Source organism: Mustelus asterias, chromosome 17 (genome assembly GCF_964213995.1).
Source record: "Mustelus asterias chromosome 17, sMusAst1.hap1.1, whole genome shotgun sequence".
Taxonomy (NCBI): domain Eukaryota; kingdom Metazoa; phylum Chordata; class Chondrichthyes; order Carcharhiniformes; family Triakidae; genus Mustelus; species Mustelus asterias.
In genome coordinates, this window is record NC_135817.1 from 67,282,770 (window position 1) to 67,301,469 (window position 18,700).

The window sequence follows — 18,700 nt, forward strand, 5'->3', positions numbered from 1 at the left end:
AGTCTGACTGAATAATGATAAAATGCTCTTGAATCAATCATCAGCTTGAATGTATTTATTTTTACTCTGGTTGCTTTAACGAATAATGTTCCTTTTCCTCTTCTTCTACGTTCTTAGCTGCTCTGCAGCTTTGCTTTAGCTCTTATCTCTCTCTCTCTCTCTCTCCAAAAACAATAAGAGGTCCTGTCTGCCAGTGTGCCTGTCAGATTCTTGTCTGCCTTCGGGACTGCCCACCTCCTGTTGGCGAAGAGCTCCTCCCATTTGCACATATAAGCCAAGTTAAGTTGCTGGCAGGCGCCGAGCAGAGCATTTTCCCAGTCCGCTGCTGTACTGAGCCAGTGAACATCAGTCCTCGCATCACCCACAGCCCAAGGTAAGAGTTCTACAGCCACTGAACATTGCTGTTTTAAGTTGCTAAGGGTCTGACTGCCAGCTGTTAAACCTCGACCCACCAGGGGTTTGGTTTCAAAGTAACTGTTTCTGTGATTCTGATTTTTACTGCTGCAGTTGACCGATTTTTTTTAAAAGGTGGGTGACCTAAGGGCAGCAGGTAATAATATCCTGACACTTGTCTTACGCCTGTACTGTGAGCCTTTCACGCTCAAGAATTAAAAATGAGAGGAGAAACCATAGGGAGCATGCTTCAGTCAAATTAAAGAATTAAAAGGCTTATAACAATTACTCCCTTTTCTCCAGCAATCGGCTCACCTGAGGTTCACATCTGTCAGAATGTCACTAAATTATCAGCGACAGACACTGGTGTAAAGACATGCTGACAGACCATCGTGTGGAAATCAGAGCTGCTGTTAAACTGGAGAATTTCTGCTCACCAGAAAAATAACAAAAGAAAACTGGGGACTAACTTTTGTTTCAGCTGAAGCAGATTACTATTCAGTGCAGCAGTTAACACTGGATGAAGGGGGATTGTTAACAACATTGCAACCGGAGACTTCTAAAAATTGTATTCTGAGGTAGAGTTCTGCTATAATCTGTGAATTCCCTGCTGCGTAACAGTATTTTTCAGTCAGATTGCTAAACATAGAGCCAGATGTTAGAGTGTCTTCTTACCGTCTGCTGTGCTGGATATTTGGACAAGAGTGGAAGGAGGCTTGGCTTTATTGAATTGTCACATTTACCTGGCACAGGCTCTGGCGCAGGGAAATGGGACCACTGGGCAATCAGGATTTAGCTTCGAGTTTAACCAGTCCAAGGCAGCGAGGTACCCTGCGCCTTTCAATTAACCTCGTCAACCTCTCCCAACCTTCCTCCCCCATTCCTTCCTTCACAAGTGTTTCAACAAAGGCCCTTTATGAAGGTGCAGAATTTGAAACTTCCGTGTGGTCTCCCCTCGGCCGCACTTCTTTGGGGAAAAGTCAATTTCCTCAGGAATTTTGCGGCTAAACCTTAACATCTGCAGTGCGTGACCTCATACTTTCACTCACCAAATTGCAAGTCGCAGAAACAAGGTGAAAGACTGCGATGTAGATTACATTTTTAAAAAAAAACTTTACTAGGCTTGTTAACCTGCCAGGATTGCCTTGCAGTCTCGAGGAATTAAAGTTTAATCCTCAGCAACCTTGGAGAAAAAGCTTTGTAAATGCACTTTTTTAACACTTTTTCATATATTAATTATAAAAGCATTGGCGATGGGGAAAAGGCTGTTTGCCTGTATCATCCAATCACACAATGAATGATCACTTTCCAATTTTCGTGGGGAAATATTGTGCCATAAGAAGGGCTTCATTGGTTCACCTGAGGTGGGAGCATCGGAGCTGGATGGTTGGAGGTAGGGAAGTCGGGTGACAACACAGCTGGGAATACATTCTGGGGCGGTCAGGGTAGCACAGTGGTTGGCAGTGCTATCTCACAGCGCCACGGACCCGGGTTTGATTCCTGGCTTGGGTCACTGTCGGTGTGGAGTTTGTACGTTCTCCCCAGTGTCTGTGTGGGTTTCCTCCGGATGCTCTGGCTTCCTCCCACAGTCTGAAAGATGTGGAGGTCAGGTGCATTGACCCGAACAGGTGCCGAACTGTGGCGACTTGGTGAATTTCACAGTAACTTCATTGCAGTGTCAATGTAAGCTTTACTTGTGACTAATAAATTAACTTTTTCTCCCCTTCAGTTGTTTTTTTCACAAGCTATTCTGTCAATAGCAGAATATAGACTTTATTCTTTTTATAGTTCCTGCGAAACAGTTTTCCATTTTTTTGAAGAGCTTGCAGAATGTATTTTGTGATGTGTCCCTTACGAGCCTTGATTCTCTTTAAGAGTTGACCTCGTACGGGCTGCCAGAGTTTCTGCTTTATAAATCCGCAAAAGCAGTCTGATTTATGGCTTTCACCACAGTCATGGTTAGTTTTCAAAAGTTCATTCATGGGATGTGAATGTCACTAGCTGGGCCTGTATTTGTTGTCCTTCCCCAGTTGCCTCTGAGTGGCTTGCTAGGTCTTTTCAGAGAGCAGTCAATTGCATTGCTGTGAAGTCACATATAGACCGGACCAGGTAAGGATTGCAGATGACCTTCCCTAAGGATAATTGAAATAGATGGATTTTACAACAATCGATTCATGGTCATCATTAGATGATTTTTAAAAATTGAATTCAAATTTCACTATCTGCTGTGGTGGGATTCAAACCCTGATATCTAGAGCAATCCATTGGTTTATCTTAATCATTAGTTCAGTGACAATACCACTGCACCACCATCTCTCATTAGGCGGCTTGTGCCATTCTGTGACACTTTAATGGTCCCAGGAGCATTTACAACTCCCAGTTAGAGCATTGTGTTACTCTGATACTCCCTCTACTGATCTGAATAAGAAGCGAGGAAATTTGCACAATGCGTTTCTCGTGAACTTTTCTGATTGGGCAGCTGAAATCAGACAATTTGATTCTGAAAAAGGTATTTGATCATTTTTCTGTTATGATGAGTAAAATTGTTAATGATGAGTGTTTCATTGCAGTCCTAACATAAATACTTTTTTAATGTGAAAATCATAATGCAATCATATACATTGGATAGGATAAGCCTCTGGTTTAAAAGGACCTTTCAGTCCATCAATAGTAGTGACAAATGAATGACTCATTCATAAACTGATGATGCAAAGTGATTGACAACATTATGTGATTTTGTGACAATTGTGAGAATTTTCTTCATGCAATTAAAGTAATTCAATTGCAGATGATAAATACAAATCCATACTCTATACTGCAATGACATTTCATAGAATCATAACAGTGCAGCCTTAAGGGGGCCATTTGGCCCATCGAGTCTGCACCGACTCATCCCACCCAGGCTCCATCCCATGTATTTACCCCTCTAATCCCCCACCCTACACATCTTGGGAAACTAAGGAGCAATTTAGCACAGCCAAGCCACCTAACCTGCGCATGTTTGGACTGTGGGAGAAAAGCGGAGTACTTGGAGGAAACCCACGTAGACACGGGGAGAACATGCAAACTCTACACACAAAGTCACCCAAGGTTGGAATCAAACCCAGGTCCCTGGCATTGTGAGGCAGCAGTGCTAACTACTGTGGCACCGAGCTGCATTTAAAAATCATTGAGATGCAGGCTGTTAAGAAAGCATCACACGATCACAGCAGAACATGGTGTTACTGAACCATTTGGACAGCTCTTTTTTATAATTGCACATTCAAGCACAAAGGTAGATTTTGCCTTTTGACTGTCAGAGGGAGATGGTGGTGAAGTACGATTGTCACTGGGCTAGTAATGCAGTTGATGCAGGGTAATGCCCTGGGGACCTGGGGTTTGCAAATTTGAATTCAATTAGTACATATTTAGAATTAAAAGTCTAATGATGACCATGAAACAGTTGTCATAAAAAGACATCTGGTTCATTAATATCCATTAGGGAAGGAAATCTGCCATCCTTAGCTGGGGCCGCCAAGTGACTCCAGACACCCCAACAATGTGGCCTCCAAATGTCCTCCAAAATGGCCGAGCAAGCCATTCCGTTCAGGGACAATCCGGGATGGGCAATAAATGCTGGCATCTCATGAATTAATTTAATTCAAAAGCCTGATGCTTTTGAGGATGTGGCTTTAGCAGAGTTGTAGAGCAGCAACAGGTGTCCTGGCACAGTTTGCCAGACTGAACACTGGAAATCAGACTGGAGATGCCCACGAGCAAGTTGCAGGGGGGATCGTAACATCAAATGCTGCTCTGCTGGAGTCCATGGATGTAGTTGAAATCTTACCTTTGGAAGTTCTTTTCTCTTTTTCACACTCTATGGGCTCTGACTATAGAAAATGTCAATCGGGGTGCTACAATGCAAAGATGACACCTATTTCTTTTCTCAAAAAAAGGGCCTAGCATCTGAAATAGCTGGGCGGTTTGGACTCCCTGATTGGCCCTCCTTATAATGCTATCAGCTGTATTGCTGGTGTTAGTGGGTGATAAGAAATAATAATAAAAATAATAATAGTAATAAAGACAGGAAGAATAGAAAAGCAATATACTATTTAAAAAGGAGAGAGATTGCTGAACTCTGATGTACAGAGGGATCTAGGTGTCCTGGTACATAAACCAAAAAAAGTTAGTATGCAGATACAGCAAGTGATTAGGAAGGAAAATGGAATGTCGATGTTTATGGAATGGAATATAAAAGTAAGGATGTTTGCTGTAGCAGGACCTTGGTAAGATTTGGAATATTGTGTACAGTTTTGGTCTCCTGATTTGAAAAAGAATATGATTGCATTAGAAGCAGTACAGAGAAGGTTACCTTGACTTATTCCTGGGATAAAGGATTGTCTAGTGAAGACAGATTGAACAGGTTGGATCTAGACCCATTAGAGTTTAGAAGAGTTTAGAGAGGTGATCTTATTGAAACATATAAAATCCTGAGGAGACTTGATAGGTTAGATACTGGGAGGATGTTTCCTCTTGGGGGGGTGGGGTGGGGGGGGGGGGGAGACTCTCTTTCGGAGAGACAGTGCAGACTCAATGGGCTGAATGGCCACCTTCTGCCCTGTAGGGATTCTATTTGCCTCAACCACTCATTGTGGCAGTGAGTTCCACATTCTCACTAGAACCAGGGAACACAGTTTAAAAATAAAAGATCTTCCGTTTCAGGTTAGTTTTGTTTGGTTGTAGAATTTGCTCCCCCAGAAAGCAATGAAGGCTGAATTTGATTGAATTTATTCAAAATAAATTGGATAGATTTTGGATAGATAAGAGAATCGAGAGTTATGGGGACTGATAGAAAGATGGAGTAGGGACCATAACCAGATCAGTCATGAACTTATCAAATGGCAGCACAGACTCAAAGGATTGAATAGCTTACATCTGCTGCTAAGTCCTAAGTTCCTCTATTTACCCCATTTTGAGGCTATTATCACCCTGTTAATAGTAGGGGAACACCACCATGTAAACAGTGCAGAGTCAACATGTTAGGTAGATTGAATTGTCAGACTAATACATGGGTGTCTAGAAAAGATAGGAAAGACCCAAGAATGCCAACAGACTACTATTATGATCAACTGATCCAAGAAGCATCGAATAAATTACTGAATTTAAAATGCCCTGGTGACCTCATGTTGAATTTGTTTTCTGATCTTGGGTCAGGTTGAATAGTGTGAAATGAGTGAAAAACTTGTAATAATGCCTGGAAATGGTTATGAGGATGAGTGAGGTAAGAGGTTGCAGAAATGTCATCGACCTGAAACCTGGGTCCGGATGGAATGCATCCCAGGGTATTGAAAGAAATGTCAGAGGTAATAGTGGATGCGTTAGTGATTATTTGTCAAAACTCGTTGCATTCTGGGGTAGTGCCGGTTGATTGGAAAACGGCTAATGTTACGCTGCTGTTTAAAAAAGGAAGGAGACAAAAGGCGGGTAACTATAGGCCGGTCAGCTTAACGTCTGTAGTAGGGAAAATGCTGGAATCCATTATTAAAGAGGAGATAGCAGGGCATCTGGATAGAAATGGTTCGATCAATCAGACGCAGCATGGATTCATGAGGGGAAAGTCGTGCTTGACGAACATGTTGGATTTTTATGAAGATGTGACTAGGGCGGTTGATGGAGGAGAACCGGTGGATGCGGTGTTTTTGGATTTCCAAAAGGCGTTTGATAAGGTGCCCCATAAAAGGCTGCTGAAGAAGATTAGGGCACACGGAGTTGGGGGTAGTGTGTTAAAGTGGATTGGGGACTGGCTATCCGACAGGAAGCAAAGAGTCGGAATAAATGGGTGTTTTTCCGGTTGGAGGAAGGTAACTAGTGGCGTGCCGCAGGGATCGGTACTCGGGCCGCAACTGTTTACCATTTATATAGATGATCTGGAGGAGGGGACAGAGTGTAGGGTAACAAAGTTTGCAGACGACACAAAGATAAGTGGAAAAGTGAATCGTGTGGAGGACGGAGAAGATCTGCAGAGAGATTTGGACAGGCTGAGTGAGTGGGCGAGGATATGGCAAATGGAGTATAACGTTGATAAATGCGAGGTTATACACTTTGGAGGAAATAATAACAAATGGGATTACTATCTCAATGGAAACAAATTAAAACATGCTACCGTGCAAAGGGACCTGGGGGTCCTTGTGCATGAGACGCAAAAGCCCAGTCTGCAGGTACAACAGGTGATCAAGAAGGCAAATGGGATGTTGGCCTATATTGCGAGGGGGATAGAATATAAAAGCAGGGATGTCTTGATGCACCTGTACAGGGCATTGGTGAGGCCGCAGCTGGAATACTGTGTGCAGTATTGGTCCCCTTATATGAGGAAGGATATATTGGCATTGGAGGGAGTGCAGAGAAGGTTCACCAGGTTGATACCGGAGATGAGGGGTTTGGATTATGAGGAGAGGCTGAGGAGATTGGGTTTGTACTCGTTGGAGTTTAGAAGGATGAGGGGGGATCTTATGGAGACTTATAAGATAATGCGGGGGCTGGATAGGGTGGAGGCGGAGAGTTTCTTTCCACTTAGTAAGGAAGTTAAAACTAGAGGACACAGCCTCAAAATAAAGGGGGGTCGGTTTAAGACAGAGTTGAGGAAGAACTTCTTCTCCCAGAGGGTGGTGAATCTCTGGAATTCTCTGCCCACTGAGGTGGTGGAGGCTACCTCGCTGAATATGTTTAAAGCGCGGATGGATGGATTCCTGAGCGGTAAGGGAATTAAGGGTTATGGGGATCAGGCGGGTAAGTGGTACTGATCCACGTCAGATCAGCCATGATCTTATTGAATGGCGGGGCAGGCTCGAGGGGCTAGATGGCCTACTCCTGCTCCTATTTCTTATGTTCTTATGTTCTTATATGGTATGCTTGCCTTTATAGGACGGGGTATAGAGTATAAAAGCTGGAGTCTGATGATGCAGCTGTATAGAACGCTGGTTAGGCCACATTTGGAGTACTGCGTCCAGTTCTGGTCGCCGCACTACCAGAAGGACGTGGAGGCGTTAGAGAGAGTGCAGAGAAGGTTTACCAGGATGTTGCCTGGTATGGAGGGTCTTAGCTATGAGGAGAGATTGGGTAGACTGGGGTTATTCTCCTTGGAAAGACGGAGAATGAGGGGAGATCTAATAGAGGTGTACAAGATTATGAAGGGTATAGATAGGGTGAACAGTGGGAAGCTTTTTCCCAGGTCGGAGGTGACGATCACGAGGGGTCACGGGCTCAAGCTGAGAGGGGCGAAGTATAACTCAGATATCAGAGGGATGTTTTTTACACAGAGGGTCGTTGGGGCCTGGAATGCGCTGCCAAGTAGGGTGGTGGAGGCAGGCACGCTGACATCGTTTAAGACTTACCTGGATAGTCACATGAGCAGCCTGGGAATGGAGGGATACAAACGATTGGTCTAGTTGGACCAAGGAGCGGCACAGGCTTGGAGGGCCGAAGGGCCTGTTTCCTGTGCTGTACTGTTCTTTGTTCTTTGTTCTTTGAACAGGCGCCAGAGTGTGGCAACTAGGGGATTTTCACAGTAACTTCATTGCAGTGTTAATGTAAGCTTAAATAAACTTTAACTCTGTCCCTCTCTCCACAGATGCTGCTGAGTATCTCGAACATTATTTTTATTTATGAAGATGAGATAAGCTGTGCCAAAAATGAACGCATTTCACAATGCTAACGTGTCTGAACTGGGTTAAACTGGATTATTATTTTGAAACAATCCAAATTTAACCTGATTCAGTAACAGTTTTACACTATTTTGTTGATGCCCTAACTTTTAAAGACAAAAGGCCGGAATTCTCCCGTCCCACCCACACTGGAACTTTAGCGGACGGATTGCGGACAATGTGAAACCCCATTGACAGTCAGGCGGGAATTTCTGGCTTTTAGACCAGCACGGTTGGAGAATTCCACCCATGCCTTCATTGAGGGACAATGAGATCCAATTTTCTATAGCATCAAAGGCTTGCAATGCCTCTAAAAATAGCACCTGCTTCCAACAGGGACTGTTGCATGGGTGGGTCCTCAGCCATCAATCTTATTGGTGCTGGTGGATTTTTAAAGTTTATTTACTATTGTCACAAGTAAGCTTACATTAACACTGTAACAAATGTGCTGGTTAGGTGGATTGACCCGAACAGGTGCCAGACTGTGGCAACTAGGGAAATTTCACAGTAACTTCATTGCAGTGTTAATGTAAGCCTACTTGTGACTAATAAATAAACTAAACTTGAAAGTTACTGTGAAAATTCCCTCGCTGTCACACTCCGGCACCTGTTCGGGTACACTGAGGGAGAATTTAGCATAGCCAATGCACCTAACCAGCACGTCTTTCGGACTGTGGGAGGAAACCGCAGCACCCGAAGGAAACCCACGCAGACACGGGGAGAATGTGCAAACTCCACACACACAGTCACCCAGTACGGGAATCGAACCCGGGTCCCTCTTTTCATTTGACTTTCAGCGATTTTAGAGGAAGCATGAATCGCTTGGCCACCATTGTACTCAATGTTCCTATGTGGGAAATGAAGGTGTTTGAGTTGCGTATTTGTGCATGTTTTGGTGATGAGAGGATACAAATATGCAGTCGGGGGTGGTCTGGTGCACGAGATATGTACCTGATCCCCAGTGGTGTAGTGAAAACCATGTGTATCTGAAGTCCTGTGGTCCACACATTGGTCTCATTATTTATAAATGAAGTTCCATTCAGGCAATTCAAACATTTGGATTTATGCAGACGGATATATTTAAATGCTCACCCCAAGACTGTATATGCATTGATCACTGCTGCTCCTTTCTGTGGTCCCATCTTATTTCAGTATGTGTCCTGCATTCACTATTCCTTTGGTTATTGGAATTGGCATGATTCAGATTTTCCGACTGAGATGGTCACTGAGGAATGTTAAAGGTTTTTATTTTCTTCATTTTACATCACTTGGCCAGTGGACAATTTTTATTTGCAGTGACTAGTTAGCCAATGGATTAGTATTCAGTTAAACCTTCAGCCACTGTGTTCAGACCGATTTAACAAATCGCTAGTCTCTAAGGCACAGGTAATGTTCAAAAGCATTCCCTCATCATCCCGAGCAAATCGGATGAGACCTCCAGTTGCACGGATAGCTCTTGATGGTTGCTAATGATTTATGACAAGTGCAAGCATTCCTGGGGCATTCTTCTCTCCGTTACGAGTGGATATTCCCTCAGCTCTCACTTGGGCTTTAGAAATACATGCAGATCCCAGTTGTTGTCAGAGACTCCTGGGTTCTGAGCATTAAAATGTGCCTGAAGTGAGCCCATTTGTGTGAATGCACTGCCCTGTGCAGTAATGCCCAAGGTGGCCTCGCGCGTCAAGGGTATACTCTCAAAATTAAAATGACTACCTCCTAGACTGTTAAGAAACTTTATGAGTTCTTTTGTATCAATGTTAGAACATTACAAAGAAGGATTCTGGCAAGTAGAGTCACCATGGAGGGAGACAGTCAAAAGGATTCCCTTTACAGGAATTACTGCCATGGGAAGCATAGAAGGAAGGTTTAGAAAATACTGGTAGCAACATTCAGAAAAATCTTATTTTCTGTACAATACTTTTAGAGATCTATTAGCGTAGTTTGCTAAACTGGCCTTTTAATGGCAATACGACAGGTAAATTATTTAAATTATTATTTCAGATTACTTCCAATATTGAAATAAAAACTTATGTTGACCAAATACTTCATTGCAATGTTAATATAAGCCTACTTGTGACACTAATAAATTTACGTAAACTTAACGTTATTATCACTGATGTTTAAATTTTAAAATATTTGGATTAGATTTGCATGCTGAAATTACTTGGGAACATTGTGTAGTGTGAATGAGGCCAAAATTTTCCAGCAGTTCCTGCCGGTGGGATCTTCCAGTCCCGTCGCGGCTCATTCCCTGGCAGCAGAGGGTACAGGCCACGCAAAAGCCCGTAGATATTGACAGAACTGGAAAATCCCACTGCTGGCCAATGGCAGGCCACCTCCGCTGCTGGGGAATGCACCACAGGGCGGGAGGGTTGGTGGAGGAAAATCCCATGTCTTCTTTTTAATCATTTGTCAGGTCCGTGTTGTTTGTAATGCAGTAGTGCTACCAGAGACATAAAGAATGATCTGTTCAGGAATTTCCAGCATATGTCTCGCTCCAAGCCTACTGCCACATTTTTAATACTGCAGGTTTGTCAAGTGTTTTGTAGAGTATTTGTGGTGATTTCTTACCAGCAGCATTGTAGGAGACGTCATGGTCTATCTGTGTGGGTGACTGTACAGAGTGGGTTTGGAGCCTGTACTGAATATAAGACCTCTCAGAATTTTTTTTTGTTTCAATTAAGTCACCTCCTTCTCTTTTAAACTCAAACGGATACAAGCTTAGCCCATCTAACTTTCCTCATAAGACAACATGCCCTATCCAATATTAGTCCAGTAAACCTTTCAACTGCTTCCAATGCATCCTTCCTTAAATAAGGAGTCCAGTACTGTACACAGTATGGAATGAGCTGCCAGAGGAAGTGGTAGAGGCAGGCACATGGATGGGAATGGTTTAGAGGGATATGGGCCAAGTGCCTGCAAATGGGACTGGTTCCATTTAGGAAACCTGGTTGGCATGGACGAGTTGGACTGAAGGGCCTGTTTCGGTGCTGTATATCTCTGTGAGTTTAAAACTAGAGGGCATAGGTTTAAGGTGAGATGGGGGAGATACAAAAGGGTCCAGAGGGGCAACTTTTAGAAAAAAAGGGTGGTGAGTGTCTGGAACAAGCTGCCAGAGGTAGTAGTAGAGGCGGGTACAATTTTGTCTTTTAAAAATCATTTAGACAATTACATGAGTAAGATGGCTATCGAGGGATATGGGCCAAATGTGGGCAATTGGGACTAGCTTAGTGGTTTAAAAAAAAAGGGTGGCATGGACAAGTTGGGCCGAAGGGCCTGTTTCCATGCTGTAAACCTCTATGACTCTATGGGCAGGATTTTATGGCCTCGCTCGTCCCGAAACCATAAACTCCTGCCCAAGGCCAACAGGCCTTTCCATGGTCCGCCCCTCGCCCACTCCAATTCCCGTGGCGGGAATGACAGTAAAATTCCGGCCTATGACATCTTTTCCTTAATAAATCTCCTTAGTATGTTGCACCTCCATGGACTCCTCGCCTCAATCCTGCAAACACCAATATACAAAACGTTTAAACAGGAAGTTCCATATATGGGTCAAAGTGATTAAATTCTTGCAAAAAGGTTGGAATTTGGTATTAGTGTTGTGTTATATACAGGAAAGGAAAGATAAACTGAAGCCTCTAATTCCTGTCCCTTTTGTCCAGAATCGGTGTGGTTTATTTTTGAAAAATAAGGCAGCCAGTCTTTGGTGAGTTTAAATCAAGAAGATTATCAATTCCCTCGCTCACCCCCAAAAATGTAAATGCTAGATCAGTTAAAGCCCACTTACTCAAGAAAGGTACAGTAAAAGAAGTTAGTGCACTTAGTGAATTAACAAAAATAGTTAAAAGTTCACAACAAAAACAGAAAATGCTGGAAAAACTCTGCAAGTCTGACAGCATCTATGGAGAGAGAATAGAGCCAATGGTTGGAGTCAGGCTGACCCTTCGTCAGAACACAGTTCACTAGTTCAAAGTTTATGTCACTTTGGGAGTCCAGTGAAGAAGGGAGTTTTTTTTGCCATTCTTGGATTGTAGTTCAGGTAAATTCAGATGGCTGGGGTCAGATCCAAATTAACTGCAGGGATCCTTTGAAATAAAGACTGTTCAGGTTGTGCAGACAGATATTTATACTGCTTTATGAGGAGGTCCAATTTCATTACTCGGAACTCGGAATTTTGGAAACAGGCTAGGAGGCTGTTAAAAAGACTTACAAGCCTCTCGGTTCAGGAAAAAGTGGCACAGCCTTTCTCTGCAGCTGTTGTATTCTTGGTGTTATTTTGCAGACTGCACAGGTCTCTCTGAGTTTTGGGATAAAGTGTTTCAGTATCACAGAACCAGATGCAATCACATGATTAATGACTATTGATGTACAGTAGAAGGTAAATTATGACTTTTGCACTTAACTTGTGGAAAACTAGTCTCCTTGTTACATCACAAAACTAAATGGGGAAATCTGAAGCACAAAGGGACTTGGGAGTCCTGGTTCAGGACTGTCTTGAGGTTAACATGCAGGTTCAGTTGGCAGTTAGGAAGAAAATTCAATGTTAGCGTTCATTTCTAGAGGGCTAGAATACAAGAGCAGGGATGTACTGCTGAGGCTGTATAAGGGTCTGGTCAGACCCCATTTGGAATATTGTGAGCAGTTTTGGACCTCATACTTAAGGAAGGATGTGCTGGTCTTGGAGGGGGTCCAGAGGAGGTTTAGAAGAATGATCCCAGGAATGAACGAGCGGAAACTCCCAGTCATATGTGGAGCGGTTGAGAAGTCTGGGTCTATACTCGACGGAGTTTAGAAGGATGAGGGGGGATTTAATTGAAACTTGCAGGATACTGAGAGGCTTAGATAGAGTGGACGTGGAGAGGATATTTCCACGAGTGGGAGAGACTAGAACGCGAGGGCACAACCTCAGAGTGAAGGGACGCTCCTTTAAAACCGAGATGAGGAGGAATTTCTTCAGCCAGAGAGTGGAGAATCTGTGGAACTCATTGCCACAGAAGGCTGTTGAGGCCAGGTCATTGAGTGTCTTTAAGACAGAGATAGATAAGTTCTTGATCAATAAGGGGATCAAAAGTTACGGGGAGAAGGCAGGAGAATGAGGATGAGAATCATTAGCCATGATTAAATGGTGGAGCAGTCTCGATGGGCTGAATGGCCTGATTCTGCTCCTATATCTTATGGATTTTATGGAGACAGATAGAGCGGGATTTACTGAGCAACCTGCTGCGTGTTTCATGGCAGCAGAAGGTGGCCCGCCATTGGCCTGTGGCAGGATCTACTGGTCCTGATACCTGTGGTGGTCGTGCACCATCGGTGGGACCGGAAGATCTGGCTGCGTAAATGGCTGGAAAACCTCACCGTAGAATCTAGGAGTCCATGTCTTAGTGTTTTGTGGAGTAAGCTTCAACAATAGCACACATAAAATTCCCCACAGGGGCGGTGTTAGGGTATGTCCATTCCAGGAGTCACCCGCACCAATTATAATTCAACTCTGAGCTCCCCAGCAGCTTGATAGTCTATGTTGAAGTTGCAGAGATCACCTGGCCCTCTTGGCAGCCATCTTAATAGTTCATCAATGTGAAGAAAATAATATAAAAATACAATTTTAAAATTTGCAATATCTTCACTCATACGGCCAGTGCCGATCCGATGGGCTGAATGGTCTCTTCTTGCGCTGTAACAATTCACCATTAGACCCTCGTGAGGCTTGTAAGTGGATAATTTATAGCCACTAAGATACTTATCTCTCCACTACCAGTCTGGTGGGGGAGCAGGCTCACAGGGGAAGTATGGGCTGATGTTGGGCAAACCGGAGTGGGGGGGGAGGAAGGTGGGGTGGGGTGGGGTGGGGTTGGGGTGGGGTGGGGTGGGGTGGGGGAGGAAGGGGGTGGGGGGGGGGGGGAGGAAGGGGGGGTGGGGTGGGGGAGGAAGGGGGTGGGGGGGGGGAGGAAGGGGGTGGGGGGGGGGAGGAAGGGGGGGTGGGGTGGGGTGGGGGAGGAAGGGTGTGGGGGGGGGGGAGGAAGGGGGTGGGGGGGGGGAGGAAGGGGGTGGGTGGGCGGAGGAAGGGGGTGGGGGGCGGAGGAAGGGGGTGGGGGGGGGAGGAAGGGGGTGGGGGGGGGAGGAAGGGGGTGGGGGGGGGAGGAAGGGGGTGGGGGAGGGGAGGGGTGGGCGGTGGGGAGGGGCTTGTGTGGTCCTCCTTTGTGGGTCCTCTGAGCCTATCTGAAGCACACCCTCCTCTACTCATCCCCGCCTTCAACCTTCACCCTGGCTTCTTGAACTCGAGTCCTCAGTCTTCTTGCACACATACACACACACCCCCCACACCCTCGCCAAGACCCCTACCCTGGATTTACATGTTTCCTCAGCATTGGGAACCACCTGCAGTGGCTGTCTCATCATTGAACAGGGGCTTTCTCTCGAGAAAGGGACAAAGTCTTGCCTTAAAGCAAATAAACGTTGCTGCCAGTGTTGACTTGCTGTAAGGAAGCTGTCTGGAATGCAGGGAGGGTTCCCCCGTCTGACCTTTTGGCCAGTCCCCTGCTTCCGTTATATTGCTGCTGAGGAAATACAGCTAAGGCATTCATGCGTTCCTTACCACAACTGGTTAAGCTTTCAGTGTTATACTGTTAAATATCTCCCCAGACCAAACACTGCCACAGTTTTCCTAATACAATTACCTCTCCACAATATCTTAGCTCCAGGGCTTGTGAGTTATTTGAATTTTGAAAGTATAGTCTTGACGAGAGATGGTAAATAGCACAGATTGCCCCTACCTGCCAGTAAGAGCAGATAGAATCATAGAATCCCTACAGTAGAGAAAGAGCCCATTCGGCCCATCAAGCCTGCACCAACACTACTCCCATCCAGGCCCTATCCCTGTAACCCCACATATTTACCCTGCTAATCCCCTTGACACTAAAGGTCAATTTAGCGTAGCCAATCAGCCTAACCTGCATATTTTTGGATGATGAAGATGATTTTGAAGATGAATTAGAAATGCTTCCAATGAGCGAAACAGTTTTCTAGAATCTGGCAGCAGATAATGAAAGATAATTTGACATCCCTGTGTCAACATTGTCTTTGAGTTTGAATGAATTCTGACAGTGCTATTGAGGCCAACTGTCTCAGTCTCACGTCAAGTTATTTGCTGCCAGCTCCTAGGTCTCTCTCACTTTCAACCGCCCCATGCACATGTCTCACTCTCTCTCTGTCTAACACTCTGACTGCACTATATGGCATCTCTGTGCCAAAAACTCCAGCTACAGGTCTTGGTCTTCCTCTGTGTACCGCTCTGATCTTTCCCCAGGGTTTCAAATGCTGATTCTCTTGATTTTGTTCCAGTGTGTTCACATCTGAATATATCCAGTAAATTTCAGTCCTGCAGAAGCGTGATCAGTGCTAAGGCAAGTCATCAATCTGCCTTTTCTTCCTGATCCCTATCCATGTCCGCACTGCATAGTGTGTGAGCTAACATTGACCGTGAGACCAGAAGAAATAGGAACAGGAGTAAGCCATTCAGCCCTTTGAACCTGATCCACCATTTAAAAAGATCACGCAGTGGTGGAGTGGGATTGTCACTGGACTTGTAATCCAACGACCCAGGGTAATGACCTGGGGACCTGGGTTCGAATCCCACCCACGCAGGTTAATAAAAAAATTGTGGCTGGAATTAAAAGTCTAATGAGGAACATAAAACCTTGTTGTAAAAATCCATCGGGTTTGCTAATGTCCTATAGGGAAGAAAATCTGTGATCCATACCCAGTCTAAGCGATGTGGTGGACTCTCAAATGCCCCTCTGAAATGGAGGGCGGTTAGGGATGGGCAATGAATGCTGGCCCAGCCAACAATGCCCACATCCCATGAAAAGAATTTTAAAATAAGTGCACTTTTCTACCTAATCTCTGCAACCGTTAATTCCCCATCTGATTACCAATTTATTGGTCTCTAGCTTTGAAAATGTTCAAAGACACGGCTTCCCACAAGACCCAAATCTCCAAGGTGTGAACCATATCTGTCCAATGGACTTTCTGGCCATGAAGGGGCTAAGAGGTACAAGTATACTTTTACATTGCATTGTTATTAAAGTTTTAAATTTATTTATTAGTGTCACACACACAGGCTTACACTAACACTGCAATGAAGTTACTGTGAAAATCTCTTAGTCGCCACACTCCAGCGTCTGGTCGGGAACACTGAGGGAGAATTTAGCGTGGTCAATGCACCTCGCCAGCAAGTCTTTCGGACTGTGGGAGGAAACCGGAGCACCCGGAGGAAACCCGCGCAGACACGGGGAGAACGTGCAAACTCCACACAGACAGTGACCCAAGTCGGGAATCGAACCCAGGTCCCTGGCGCTGTGAGGCAACAGTGCTAACCACCGTGCTGCCCAATTACCTGTTATGGTGGGTTACATCATATTTATATTACACTGACCATTTTTGACAATAGGATTGGAATTAAGATGCCAATGGGGTCCAAAGATGTGCAGGTTAGGTGGATTGGCCATGCTAAATTGCCCCTTAGTGTCAGGGGGACTAGCTAGGGTAAATGCATGGGGTTATGGGGGTAGAGCCTGAGTGGGATTGTGGTTGGTGCAGACTCAATGGGCCAAATGGCCTCCTTCTGCACTGTAGGATTCTATGAGTATTGAAGAGCCATTACTTTTTATATTGCAGCCAGCTGGAATTCTCAGTCCAGTAGCAAAAAAAAGGCAGCAATGGATTCCTGGGTAGGGACGTGGCAAAGCCGGCAGGTTGCCCATTTGGTTGTCGTGGAGCAGGCTCAACCGATTGTGACGGCTGGGACGGTTTTAACCAGCATGCCGCTTGTCAACATAGCCAGCTTTCTCAGTGGGAAGCGGCTGCTCAGCTGTTCAAATTTCCAGGAGGGGAATCCCAGACGGGGGAGGGAGGAAATAGCCTGGGGGCAGGGGAGGCCCAAAGTTTCCTTGTGGGGCCTGAAGAAGTACTCCTGTTCCTCTTGGCTTGCAAAGAAACTAATAAAAAGCTAAAACAAAAGCTTACCTTGCTGGGCCTCTTCTGGCTCAGGATCTTGTTCCCAGCTGGTTTGGCCTGGGATGGAAGCCACCACTACTCTCTCGTTCAGGCCTCAAGTTAAAACAGCAGATTATCACAGAATCCCGACAGTGCAGAAGGAGGTCACTCTATCCATCGAATCCCCACCGTCTCTAACAATGCATCTTATTCAGGCCCTATAATCCCCCTAACCTACACATTTTAGGACACTAAAGGATAATTTTGCGTGGTCAATTCACCTGACCTGCACATCTTTGGACTGTGGGAGGAAACCAGAGCACCCAGAGTAAACCCACACAGACACGGGGAGAACATGTAAACTCCACATGGACAGCGACCCGAGGCCAGAATCGAACCAACCGGGGTCCCTGGTGCTGTGAGGCAGCAGTGCTAACCACTGTGCCACCGCGCCACCCTGATTAGATTTGACCCTGATGATATCATCAGAGCGTGACCTGTATAATTAAAGAGGACCCCATTGGTTTGGGACAGGTGTCCTTGCTGACGGCTAGATAGAATGGTCAAAAATTGAGCACATAATCTTAGCATTGCTGGACAGTGTGATCTTTTCATGTATCCCTGGGAAAATTATAGAGTCAGAAAATGACAGTCACACGGACTGGAGAAATTTTGAGCACTACTGGGTTGCTGGGGGAGTGGGGCGGAGGCCGTGCGGTGGGAGGTAAAATGTGAAAACAGTTCCACATTGTAAAAGCGCCAATCAAATTGTTATCCCAGATTTGATGCATGTTTCCATGCACTACATTAGACAAAGGGCAGGATTTTCCAGCCCAATGGCCATGGTTGTGGGCAGAATGGGAAAGTTTGGAAAACCGCAACAGCTTTCCCAATTTTCTTGTACCGTTGGCAATGATGCCCGGTGGTGTTGGGGCAGGAACCGCCCAAGAACCTTGCATTCAGTAACTGATTAACCTCTTATGAACTTACACTGTTATTAAATGGTGAGCCCAAAATATAATCTGGCAACGGCTGCAGAAAGAAAAAAATCATAAAACTTTTCAATTCGGAACAATCATTAAGTTATGGAACAAATTGCCTACAGAAAATGGTAAAATGAGCACATCGTTTCCTCTTTGTAGTCCGAAAATAAAACATTTTAACTGACAATCATGAAAAATGTTCACACTGCTTCGCAAATCAGCATTAGTGGGTGGCACGGTGGCACAGTGGTTAGCACTGCTGCTTCACAGCGCCAGGGACCAGAGTTCAATTCAGGCCTTGGGTCACTGTCTGTGTGGTGTCTGCACACAGTGTCTGCGTGGGTTTCCTCCGGGTGCTCTGGTTTCCTTCCACAGTCTGAAAAGCGTGTTAGTTAGGTGCATTAACCCGAACAGGTGCTGGAGTGTGACAACTAGGGGAATTGCACAGTAACTTCAGTGCAGTGTTAATGTAAGCCTTACTTGTGACTAATTAATAAATAAACTTTTAAAAAATCACATTGATATAAATTTCACAATAACAGTGTGGTTGTAATTTCTTAGCGATTAAATGGATGTGACGGCTCATTGTTGCAAGCCATGTTACAGACATCGTCAAACATTATATGAGGCCATTGGTGGTCATATGAATGGGAA

The 18,700-nt window shown here is 45.0% G+C and overlaps 1 protein-coding gene across 2 annotated transcripts in view; it reads left to right on the forward strand.

Moving 5' to 3' along the window:
• The first annotated feature begins 229 nt into the window (after window positions 1-229).
• Window positions 230-18,700, forward strand: part of col8a1a (collagen, type VIII, alpha 1a) — a 168,221-nt gene continuing 149,750 nt past the window's right edge. The window contains exon 1 of one of the 2 annotated variants that reach the window (XM_078232886.1): window positions 230-373. The gene's annotated coding sequence lies outside the window, so the exon portion shown is untranslated. Of the gene's footprint in view, window positions 374-16,016; window positions 16,120-18,700 lie in introns of those variants that run through there. The other variant, XM_078232887.1, reaches the window with a different exon arrangement.